The sequence below is a fragment of the Melanerpes formicivorus genome, unplaced genomic scaffold (assembly GCF_026170545.1).
Source record: "Melanerpes formicivorus ecotype bairdi unplaced genomic scaffold, bMelFor1.0.p_v2 SCAF_1, whole genome shotgun sequence".
NCBI classification, from domain to species: Eukaryota; Metazoa; Chordata; class Aves; order Piciformes; family Picidae; genus Melanerpes; species Melanerpes formicivorus.
Window position 1 is genome coordinate 40933171 of NW_027142353.1, and position 13303 is coordinate 40946473.

The following is a 13303-nucleotide window of genomic DNA, read 5'->3' on the forward strand; positions in this document are numbered from 1 at the left end:
TGCTCTTTTCTATTATTCACTCTTCAGCTCTTTGGTGTGTAAATAGCTGTGAAACAGAGAGGAACTTCAAAGCACTTTATTTTCAAATGAAATCATTTTAAATAAGCAATATTAAAAAAAACAAACCCATAACCTGACCACAGGCCAGTTTAATACAGAAAAATAACACTGTGTGTACCTTATCTTACACAAGTAATTAAATTACAACCTCTTTTCATATGCCTGAATAAGATTTTTAGCGGATTTGTTTCAGGGTATGATCCAAGGTTTATATCTATCTATATAGAAATATCACCTTCTTAATTAGTGAGTACAATTTATCCAGTTGTATGATGCTAAGTTGTTATAGCATGCACCTCCGTCATGTGTGTGTGAGCTGATTTGGCTTAGCTGCTTTCCAGGTGTAAGCCTTTTCTGGCATGGACTGTGGTTAAAGAGAACTGATAGAAATAATCAAAGATAAACAGCTCCACATAAAAAGTGTGATTTTCCTAAACCAGCTTTGGAAGGTCAGCTCTAGACAGCTGAAGTTTTGGTGTCAGTGTTCATCACCCTTTATTGTCTTTATAGGTTACAAAGAAAATCAGACAGTTGAGCTATCTAGCATCCAAAAGTGCTTATCTGAGATTAATCACTATCCTAATTTTTTTTTCTGCTGACTAGAAAGATATTGGTTAGGGTGACAAACTCATAGTTACATATGTAGCTAGAGCTGCTATGGTAGGGATAAGGAATCCTACCTATGAATCTAGTTTGATAGCAGTGGATCCCAGCAAGCACTGCAAACTCAAACAAACAAACAAAAAAAGGCACTTTTTGATAATTTGCCTGAACTGAACATGTGCAGTCACTTACAGAAGTAGAGGAGATTTTTCCTTATCTGATTATTGCATAAAATCATTAAGGTTGGAAAAGACCTCCAAGATCATCAACTCCAGATGTCAACGCCACCAGGCCCACTAAGCCATGTCCTGAACTGCCATGTCTAAATGTTTTTTTAACACCTCCAGGGATGGTGACTCCACTACCTCCCTGGGCAGCCTGTTCCAGTGCTTGACCACTCTTTCAGCAAACAAAATTTTCACAATATCTAATCTAAATCTCCCCTGGCACAATTAGATTCCATTTCCTCTTGTTCTATTGCTTGACATGAGGGAGACCAACAGCCACATCACTACAACTTCCTTTCAGATAGAGATCAATGAGGTCTCCCCTCAGCCTCCTCTTCTCCAGACTAAACAACCCCAGTTCCCTCTGCCATTCCTCATAAGTCTCATTCTCCAGATCCCTTACCAGCTTTGCTGCTCTTCTCTGGATGCACTCCAGCACCTCAATGTCCTTCTTGTAGTGAAGGGCCCAAAACTGAACACAGTATTTAAGGTGCTGAATACATGGGCATAATTGCCTCTCTGATTCCTGCTGGCCACACTATTCCCGACACAGGCCAGGATGCTATTTGGCGCCTTGGCCACCTGGGCACGCTGCTGGCTTGTGTTCAGATGGCAGTAAACTGGCACCCCCAGGTCCTTTTCTGATGGGCAGATTTCCAGCCACTCTGCTCCAAGCCTGTAGTGTTGCATGGGGTTGTTGTGACCTTGGCCTTGTTAAACCTCATAAAACTGACCTTGGCCTGTCGATCCAGCCTGTCCAGATTCCTCTGTAGAGCCTTCTTACCTTCAAGCAGATCAATACACCCACCCAACTTGGTGTCATCTGCAAATTTACTGAGGGTGCCCTCAATCCCCTCTTCCAGATCATTGATAAAAATCAAAGAAAACTCACCCCAAAGCTGAGCCCTGGGGAACACCACTTGTGACCAGCTGCCAACTGGATTTACGTCTGTTCACCACCACTCTCTGGGCATGGCCAGGTAGACAGTTTTATATCCAGCAAAGAGAACTCCTGTCTATAGCCATGAGCTGCCAGTTTCTCTTGGCAAAGTCGATGGAAGACAGTGGTAAAGGCTTTCATAGAATCATAGAATGGTCCAGGCTGGAAGAGACCTCCAAAGGTCATCCAGTCTGACCTTCATACAGTCAGCAGGGACATCCTCAGCTAGATCGGGCTGCCCAGGGCCTCATTGAGCTTTGCTTTGAATATCTCCAGGGAAGCAGCCCCAACCACCTCCCCAGGCAACCTGTTCCAGTGTTCCACCACCCTCATAGTGAAGAACTTTCTCCTGACATCCAATCTATATCTGCCCTTCTCTAGTCTGAAGCCACTGTCCTTCGTCCTGTCACCACAGGTCTTTGTAAACAGTCTCTCTCCATCCTTGTTGTAGGCCCCCTTCAGGTACTGGAAGGCCTCTGTGAGGTCTCCCTGGAGCCTCCTCCTCTTCAGGCCGAACAACCCCAGCTCTTTTAGCCTGTTCTCACTCAACAGGGGTGCTCCAACCCCCTTTACTAAAGTCCAGACAAACAACATCTATAGCCTTTCCCTCACCCATTAGGTGGGTTGCCTGGTCATAGAAGGAGATCAGGTTGGTCAAGCAGGACCTGCCTTTCATGAAACCACGCTGATTATAAACAGATATAATTAAAAGTCTGGTTTTTTCTAGGGATATATATCCTGCAGTTTAGGTCTGGAGCAAAGTGTGAGTCCCCAAGTAAGCCATCGTTGTTGGTCTTAGGTCTTTGTTTGTCCTTGTCCTGATGTCTCTCCTGCTGCAATACTTTTTGAAAGGTTTTAATGACTTCTGAGCTCCTGGAAAGAGAGGGACTGAAAATCGTCAAACCAGCAGAGGGTCAAATACGAAGAGACTTAATTTGCCTTAACTTCAAGACATTTTCCCTTTTCCCTTCACTCATTGGCCAGCCCAGCAGCAGGTTCTCATGACATGGTTGTGCTTCCCTTCTTTTTACTTTAAGTCAAGAAAAAATTGCCTAAACTTAGGTTACATGGAGTGTACTTACCTCTGTAGAAGATCACAGAATTCCTTTGGCATTTCACATTACAGTATTAAAATCTATATTTCTGTTTGGACTGAGAGGAAGGTCTTTCCACATATCAGATTTGTGTAATTTGTAACTCTCTGCAGTGAATGGTTCAATTTTGTAAGAGAACATACTTTTCATTTAGTCCCAGGTCCTCTCCATCTGACCACTTTAATATCTTGATTTGTGTACTGAACGTTTTCGCTCCTTCAGTGCAAATTACACTATTTGAAAACCTGTCTTAGTGCAACAAAGTCTTCCTAACATGCAAGCAAGGTTTAGAGTTTAAATTCTTCCAAATAATACTTACTTGAGTATTTTCTTTCCATCTGCTGTATCTGCAGAGTCTCTTGCTGTTTCATGTTACCAAGACTTCAACTAATTTATTCCTCAGAGTCTTACAGTGACCTAACAGTGTTTCCAAAACTAGTGTCTAGAATGTTTATTGTACATTCTGTTAAAAGACACAAAGGGAAGAAAAGGCAAAACAAATGGAATCCTGTGTCTGTTTACATTAACAGCAGGTTCTTTTTTACAGTTAATGCTGATTATTTAACTGTATAGTTATGACCTGACTCACTTGCTCATTATGATGCTGATGAAGTTTGATAAAAATCTTGACCTATGTGGAGATTTTTCAGGGTCACAGATTCCTGCGCAATCAATGTAGGCAGAGTCCAACCTTGGAGTATGTTTGACAGGATTCCACCAAGGTCCAGATAAGTGGAGTCTTCTACATTCTTCTTGGAGATCCTACATTTCTCACTTTTTGCCAGTCTGCCTGACAGTATCAGAAAGCCACTTTTCTCGCCCACAAGGACAATGTGCGTGGCAGGTTGGCACCATAGACAAAGCCACCCCGCAAAATTAATGTTAAGAGCTTGAAATTGGAAGAGCATCAATAGACTGTGCAACAATGTAAAATAAGACTTCAAATAGACAAGTTCTGATGAATTGTGCAATTACAAATGAACATGTTGTTACTTCCAGCTACTCATCTGTGATGGTCTGCTGCACTAGAATTAGGAGGATAGTGTCTACTCTCAGCCTCAGCAATCCCTCTTCCATGCCACAGCAGCAGCTTAAACAAACAGTGAAGGATGCCTGATAGACACCAAGTAAGAAAATAGAACAAGCCAAAACAAAAGCATTAAAAAAAAGGGGGGTGGGGGGGGGTGTTTCTACAGTGAAAAAGTTATCTAGGCTCTAAAAATGTCAAGCTATTAAGTGATATGAGCAAGTAACCTTTACTCAGTGTAAGGCTCTCCTTTTCCCATTAGAACGCTGATGGAGCAAAATTTGCTTAAAGCCCATCTTTGGAACAGTGCTTCACTGAGCACCCCAGTGTTAGGTTCTAGAGAACTAGATAAAGGACAAAGAGACATAATTGGAGGCTTGACAGTTTTAACTAAGATACAGAGGGAGATAACTGGAGTGCCTCTTTAGAATGACAACAAAACCAGCAGCAACAAAAAAGTCCTGTAAGCTTAGGGAAGAAAGTAAGGGCTGCTGAGCTATCATGCAGCAAGCCATTAAAACTAATTTTAACTGGGAGCCCATCTTCTGCTCTTGCTTAAATCCCACTGAAATGAGTAGATTTTAGCATGTGCATACATGCCTTGCTGAATCAGCACTGTAGCTTGTTATCTGAATCACTGCCCTGTTAAACATAAACCACAAAAGATACACTCCATAAACTTAATTGTCATTACATTGCATTTTCATCTAACATTAAACTGAAGATTCTGTCTGAGATGAAGGCTCAGATGGAACACAAGCTTTTCTGGCAAACTGAATGATGGGCAACACCCTGGTTATGGCAGCTGTCTTCATATCATGAAAAAGCATCTGAGATTCAGACTCTTGTGTAATATCTATGAACCTGTAATTGCTAAACAGGAATATGCTTTATAGATGAAAACTTGATTGTGCTCTGTTTGAGCAAGCATACTCGCTACATTAGCAGCCTTAAGCAGATTGTGACTCTCTCAGCTCCAGAATTTCTGTCAGAGATGGCTTGAGGCAATGTTCAGAATTGTGGGGTTTGAATCAGACATTATGCTGTCCATTATGCTAGCATTAGGATATATACTTCAACTACACAGAATAAAATATATTATGGTCTATCTTTAAATGATTGTTTAATTCATTTGGCCAGCAATAATTAATTTATGGCTTTTAAAAATTGTGGGCTTCAGTAAAAATCTTCTGAAATTACTTGTAGTTCCATGTAGCACCTTTTAAGAATGATTTTGAACAGCATGCCCTCTGTCTGCGTCTCATGTACTGCACAGAACTCTGCTCGTCTTTGTCCCAAACACCACTGATAGAAAAAGACATGGACATAATGCAATTTCTTACAAGGAATGTAATCTCCACTGGGAATACATGGAAGGTCGAGGTTCCAGGGAACTACTGACCAGGCAGCCTCACCTCCATCCCTAGAAAAATGATGGAGCAGCTCCTTCTGGAGGGCATCTCAAGGCACTTGGAAGAGAAGCAGCTTATCAGGATTAGTCAGCATGGATTTACCAAGGGGAAATCATGCCTCACTAATCTGATAGCATTCTATGATGCCATAACTGAATGGGTAGATTCAGGGAGACCAGAAGATGTAGTCTACCTTGACCTTAGCAAGGCCTTTGACACTGTCTCCCATGATATCCTAGTGAGCAAGCTCAGAAAGTGTGGGATGGAAGAGCAGACAGTGGGGTGGATTAGGAACTGGTTACAAGATAGAGTTCAAAGAGTGGTGATCAATGGTGCCAGGTCCAGTTGGAGAGCTGTAACTAGTGGAGTCCCCCAGGGATCGGTGCTGGGTCCGGTGCTGTTCAACATCTTCGTCAGTGACATTGATGAGGGAACAGAGTGTCTGCTCAGCAAGTTTGCTGATGATACCAAACTGGGAGGCTTGGCCAATACACCTGAAGGCTGTGTGGCCATTCAGCAAGACTTGGACAGACTGGAGAGCTGGGAACAGAGAAACCAAATGAGGTTCAGCAAGGACAAGTGCAGGGTTCTGCATCTGGGAAGGAATAATAAACTGCACCAGTACAGGTTAGGAGGTGATCTGCTGGAGAGCAGCCCTGTGGAGAGGGAGCTGGAGTCCTGGTGGATAACAGGTTATCCATGAGACAGCAATGTGCCCTCGTGGCCAAGAAGGCCGATGGGATACTGGGGTGCATTAAGGAGAGTGTGTCCAGCAGATCGAGGGAGGTTCTCCTCCCCCTCTACTCTGCCCTGGTGAGACCTCATCTTGAGTACTGTGTTCAGTTTTGGGCTCCCCAGTTTAAGAGGGACAGAGATCTGCTGGAGAGGGTCCAGCAGTGGGCTACAAGGATGATTAAGATACTGGAGCACTGCCTGGTGAGGAGATGATTAGTGACCTGGGGCTGTTTAGTCTGGAAAAGAGAAGACTTAGAGGGCATTTAATAAATGTTTATTAATATCTGAGGGCTGGGTGTCAGGAGTGAGGGGATGGGCTCTTCTCACTTGCTCCGTGTGATAGGACAAGGAGCAATGGATGTAAGCTGCAGCACAGGAGATTCCGCCTCAACACAAGAGGGAACTTCTTTACTTTGAGGGTCACAGACCAATGGAACAGGCTGTCCAGAGAGGTTGTGGAGTCTCCTTCTCTGGAGACATTCAAGGCCTGTCTTGATCCATTCCTCTGTGACCTGAGCTAGATTGTATGGTCCTGCTCTGGCAGGGGGGTTGGACTCAACGATCTCTTTGGATCCCTTCCAACCCATCATCCTGTGATCTTGTGATGGAAGGTAATGTCTGAACAAACAAGTTAGCAAATGTGAACTATGCAGATTTCCTCCTTGTGCTTTTCCTTGTAACAGCATGCATCAGGCACATTTCTCCATTGTTCCCACTTAAATAACCCCAACATGAAATTTGTGTATCACAGGTAGAAGACTCTGTGTGTTGGAGAGCTACAAAAAAACCACACCCCTTTGATGACTAGCAGTAGCATCAGCCACCACATTATGGTGGTGACCAGGGCTAAGTTCTATAGGCAAGGAGATGCTGGAAAGCCATAGATTACTTTTCTTAAGCAAAAATCACCCACAGCAATGCAAGATAGACTGTAGTACATTTTATCACAAAATTAGCCATATTATTTGTTTCATGTGGTCTCAAGTTCCAGACTAGTGTTTGTTGTTCTGCTGGCTAGTTTCCAGCAGCAAAGAATCTGTTAGACTAAAAGAAAATGGCAATGAGATCTGAGAGTGTGCAAATGTTATTTAGAGTATTTGTCATCTGCTTCTGGAAAACAACAAAAACAACAACAACAAAACAAACACAAAAGCCAGTGTTTGTATGAGGCTCAAATGCACAGATGTCTAATTGAAATGATTGGTTTTCACATTCATTGGTTCCCCAACACAGTTTACCACGTCTGTGCAAACATTTGTGCTGTTCCACTGCATTGGTGGTTGGGGTTTAAAAAACCAGATGGAGGGAAGTGTTAACAGTTGTGTCTTAAAGGTGTACCAGAACATAGCCTCAGAGTCTGAACCCAGCAGTAAAGTATCCTTCATTTCCTTTCTGTTGAATACCATGTAAGGAATAGACACTATCAGGTCTAATATTTCTCATCTGCAAGTCACAATGTCATATGAGTGTAGGTGAATCTAATCTTTACTAGGAATCCTTTACAAAAATGTATACCCATTTTGGATTAGTTGCCAGGATATCAAGTACAGGATTTCTAACTTTTCCTGACAGAAAACATTAAACAGCTTTTAGAAAGTAGTAGTATTTAAGTTCTTTTGCTTTTGTCTTCTTCATTTTCATGTCTTAAAAGTAATATTTTAGAAATCTTCTTTATAACCAACAGGATTAAAAACTTGTTTTAAACAAGATGCCCTTCAGCTTTTGTCACAGATGTGATTTCAAGTGCTTTAAGAGACACACACAGAGAACATAATGAATCTCACTAAGAAGATTGAGCAAGTTTGGCTTTGTGCATGCTGGCAAGCTTCCAACAGCACAAAATGAACCTGATTCAGCCTGGTGTTAGGAAAAGTGCAGATACATCTACAGTGAGCTCTCACTTCCCTGTGTTCCCTGTTCAAGATCCAGGCAGGTTTCTGAGTCCCAGCGTTTACAGAAAATGGCCCTTCCCTTTGCCTTTGGGGTGACACACAAGAGTGTCAAACAAGAGAAGAAGGGAAAGAAGTTAGGATGTTCTTAGCTGTGAGTAAGCAGGTACTACAAAGTGATGTGGGGATAGAAGCCAGAGCATGTGGAGACATAGCCCATGCATTTGTTTTACTCATCTGCCCAAAAGGCACTTCTCTCTTGCAGAAACACAATCACAGCCCTCCTGGGAAGGACAGTAGATATCTGAAAGGCTCCTAGCAAGTTCATGTTCCCAGAAGGTATGGATATGGGAAGTCTCTTTCACCAAATCCTTTAGAATTACCATCCTTTACAATAAAAAAGTTTTATTTTTCAGTTGCTTAGAAACTACCTGAAGGGAGGTTGTAGCCCGGGGGGGGTTGGTCTCTTCTCCCAGGCAACCAGCACCAGAACAAGAGGACACAGTCTCAAGCTGCGCCAAGGGAGGCTTAGGCTGGAGGTTAGGAAGAAATTCTACACAGAGAGAGTGATTGCCCATTGGAATGGGCTGCCCAGGGCGGTGGTGGAGTCACCATCATTGGAGGTGTTCAGGAGAAGACTTGACAGGGTGCTTGGTTACATGGGTTAGTTGATTAGGTGGTGTTGGATGATAGGTTGGACACGATGATTTTGAAGGTCTCTTCCAATCTGGTCTATTCTATTCTATTCTATTCTATTCTATTCTATTCTATTCTATTCTATTCTATTCTATTCTATTCTATTCTATTCTATTCTATTCTGTTCTGTTCTATTCTGTTCTGCTCTGATCTATTCTATTCTATTCTATTCTATTCTATTCTATTCTATTCTATTCTATTCCATTCCATTCCATTCCATTCCATTCCATTCCATTCTACTGTCTGGGGATCACAAAGCTCTGTATTAGACTGTTAATTAGATGTATTTCACAACATCCACCTGAGGGAAATCACTAATTACAGCAGTTTGTTGACATTAAAGTAAATATAATAATGGTTGGTAGTACTGCACTTCAGGCTATGATTGTATCAAATCTCAAAAATCAGGAGGGTTGGCTCTGGCAGGCATATGAATAGAGAATGAAGAATAGAATTGCATTGAAATCTGCAGTTTCTGAAGAAGTCATGTGCTCATAAATCACAAGTCACATGAAGTTGGTCTGGAATACGTATTCTGGTGCTTTGGTGTCAGGAAACACCTTGGAGCCTGAGAAGCTGTGCTGTGACAGAGAGATAAAATCCATGGCTTGCCCTGATCTGCTGTAGCCATATAAAAATAATGTGTTTTTAAGGGACTGAGAATTTTGCAAGACAAGTATATTGGTCATGGCAGTATAGAAAAATCCCATCTTGGAAACTTGCATTTGCTTTGCATATACTCATGAGAAATGTAAAAGGTACGTTCTTCTCTTGCATTTAAACACTTTTCTGAAGCATCACTGACATTGACAATGAGGTATTGCCATTGTAGAACCAGCCACATCTCAGCAGGGTAAGAAGTCTCCCTATACATGTGGACTGTGAAATCCTCCATTGCCACAGATAGTCCATTAATACGAGGTACCAATGCTCTTGTAATGAATGTTTCAGTTTTGCATAGAGTAATTAAATGATATTTTATGTTTTAACAAAATTGCACAAAATGTTATTCCTTCTATAAAAAAAATATTGTATATATTTTGTTAATGAATGTATAGAAAAAGGAGGCTAGCTAGCTGCCAAAAGGTTGCAGAACTTCTCTAATCTGTAAGGATTAGCAGTGGTCTGGGAGGACTGTTAGACATAAAGAGAGTGGGCTAGGGAAGGTGAAAGCGCATCAGATTCCCTGCGGTTGCAAACTGATCCCAACAGGTCTTGCTGGACGCACCATGAACATTCCTGGTGAACAGAGGGTTTGGTGAAAGTTCAGTATCCAGTCAGCCGGTGCCCAAGAAACCCAGACAAATGGCTCACAGAATGAATCTGCATTGTAGCTGTGATGTAAAATTGTACTTTGTGTTGTCGGTTGCACTGGCTGAGTTTTTGACTTGAACTGTATCACCAAAGGTTCAGAGCAGGCTTCACATCTGCCCAGGCAAAAAAGTTTTTCAGTACAGCTGGTGCCAAAAAGGGTGTTAGTCATTCCCTTCCTTAGCAACTATTCTGGCCAACTGGTTTTGCTTCTTCCTTTCTACTGTCCTTCAAGCCCTGAGCTGGGCAGGACTTTAAGCCTGTTCAGCTGGTGAAGCAAGAGTTCTCTTCTTCCTCTTTGCTTCTAAAGCAGAAATACCATCCTCTACAGAAAATGGCTCTAAAGTTTTCTAACTAGGTGTACACTGGGTGCAGGAGGTCAGCTGCTGGCAGCAGGGAGCTGCAGGGTGGCCCTTGTAAGGAGAGATAAGGGGCTGCCATATGCCAGATACAGCCACTTTCAGTCACCTCCAATCGACCCACCACAGGGCTAAGCCCCTCAGTGACACTGGTGGCATCAGTGGGAAAACATACTTAAGGAAGGGTAAAACCACTACATAGCAGTGTGAGAGAGAGGAGTGAGGGGGAAAAGTGAGAAACAGCAGTGAGAACACCAAAGTCAGAGAAGAATGAGGGGGTGGAAGAGGAATTTCCTCCAGGCCATGGAGAAGACCACAGTGGATCATATACCCACACTGCAACCTGTGGAGGACACCACAATGGAGCAGGTAGATATTTGCTGAAGGAACTGTGGCCCATAGGGAGCCCATGCCAGAGTAGTTCTTGAAAGTCTGAATCCCATGGTCTAAGCCCATTTAGACCTTAGACTGGCCACTGCTGTGAAGGACAACAAAAAATGCTTTTATAAATATACTAATGGCAAAAGGAAGGGCAAGGACAACCTCCACTCCTTAGTGGACATGGAGGGGAATATTGTAACTAGAGATAAGGAAAAGGCAGAGGTACTTAACACCTTCTTTGCCTCAATTTTTAATTGCAAGATAGGTTGTCTTCCAGACAGCTGGCCTCCTGAGCTGGCAGATGGAGTCAGGGAGCAGTACAGTTCCCCTATATTCCAGGAGGAAGTAGTTAGAGACCTGCTCAGCCACTTGAATCCCCACAAGTCCATGGGACCGGATGGGATCCATCCTAGGGTGCTGAGAGCTGGCGGATGAGCTGGCCAAGACGCTCTCCATCATTTTTCAACAGTCCTGGCTCACTGGAGAGGTCCCAGATGACTGGAAGCTGGCCAACATGATGCCCATCCACAAGAAGGGCTGGAGGGAGGAACCAGGGAATTCCAGGCCTGCCAGCCTGACCTCAGTGCCAGGCAAGATCATGGAACAGGTCATCTTGAGTGCAATCACACAGCACTTACAGGATGGCCAAGGGATCAGGCCCAGCCAGCATGGATTTAGGAAGGGCAGGTCCTGCCTCACCAACCTGATCTCCTTCTATGATCAGGTGACCACCTGGTGGATGTGGGGAAGGCTGTGGATGTAGTCTACCTGGACTTCAGCAAAGCCTTTGACACTGTCTCCCACAGCAAACTGCTGGCTAAGCTGTCAGCCCATGGCTTAAACAGCAGCACTCTGTGCTGGGTTAGGAACTGGCTGGAGGGCCAAGCCCAGAGAGTGGTGGTGAATGGTGCCACATCCAGCTGGCAGCCAGTCACTAGTGGTGTGCTGCAGGGATCAGTGCTGGGCCCCATCCTGTTCAACATCTTTATTGAAATTTGCAGATGACACCAAGCTGGTGGCAGGTGTTGATCTGTTGGAGAGCAGGAGGGTTCTGCAGAGGGACCTCGACAGGCTGGACAGATGGGCAGAATCCAACGGCATGAGATTGAACACATCCAAGTGCCGGGTTCTGCACATTGGCCACAACAACCCCAGGCAGAGCTACAGGCTGGGGTCAGAGTGGCTGGAGAGTGGCTAGGCAGAAAGGGACCTGAGGGTACTGGTTGATAGTAGGCTGAACATGAGCCAGCAGTGTGCCCAGGTGGTCAAGAAGGCCAATGGCCTGTACCAGGAATAGTGTGGCCAGCAGGAGCAGGGAGGTCATTCTGCCCCTAGACTCAGCACTGGTTAGGCCACACCTTGAGTCCTGTATCCAGTTCTGGGCCCTTCAGTTTAGGAAAAATGTTGACTTGATGGAACGTGTCCAGAGAAGGGCAACAAAGCTGGGGAGGGGGTTGGAGCACAAGCCTTATGAGGAGAGGCTGATGGAACTGGGGTTGCTTAGCCTGGAGGAGGCTCAAGAGAGACCTTATTGCTGTCTACAACTACCTGAAGGGAGGTTGCAGCCAGGTGGGGGTTGGTCTCTTCTCCCAGACAACCAGCACCAGAACAAGAAGACACAGTCTCAAGCTGCGCCAGGGGAGGTTTAGGCTGGATGTTAGGAAGAAGTTCTTCATAGAAAGAGTGACTCACCATGGGAATGTGCTGCCCAGAAAGGGTGGTGGAGTCACCATCACTGGAGGTGTTTAGGAAGAGACTGGATGGGGCACTTCATGCCATGTATTAGTTGATTAGATGATGTTGGGTGATAGGTTGGACTTGATGATCTCAAAATTCCAGATTTCCAACCTGGCTAATTCTATTCCATTCTATCCTATCCACACTGCAGCAAAATGTGAGGAGCGAGTAGGAAAGATGCACTGTTATGAACTGATTGCAATCCCCACTCCTTGAGTCTTTTGCATTGCTTGGGTAGTGATGATGAGGAGGTAGAAGAGTTGGAAATTGAGAGGCGAAGTTGATCCATGAAAAATGGGGGGAAGGTACAGTTTTCATTTAGTCTTTGTTTCTTACCATCCAACCCTATTTTTAACTGAAAAAAAAATAATTCCCCAAGACAAGTCTGTTTTGTTTGTGACAGTAAATGGTAAGTGATTTCCCTGTCCTTATTTCAAGCCAGAGCTTTTCCATCTTTTCTCCTCCCATGCTGTTTAGGAGGGGCAGTGAGTAAGTAGCTGGGTGGGGAGCTAGTCAAGGTCAACCAACCACTAGATAACAAAATGTCAGGGACCGTTCTGAGGTCTTTCCCCTCTGCTCCCCAGAAATAAATCTGTAAAATCTTGGGGAAAATGTCTTTGAATAGTTGTATAAGACTGTCCAAGAAACCATAAAAATTGTGTTTTGTTTGTTTCCTTCTGGGGAAAAAAAAAAAAAAAGAAAGCAAGCAACAAACAATAACCCACACAGAAAGCTTGACTATTGGCAAAATAAAGCCCAAAGCAACAGGACACAGTGAGTTCTCATGCTGCCACTTGGTGCTCTTGCTAGCATTCTGAAACATTTGCAAGAA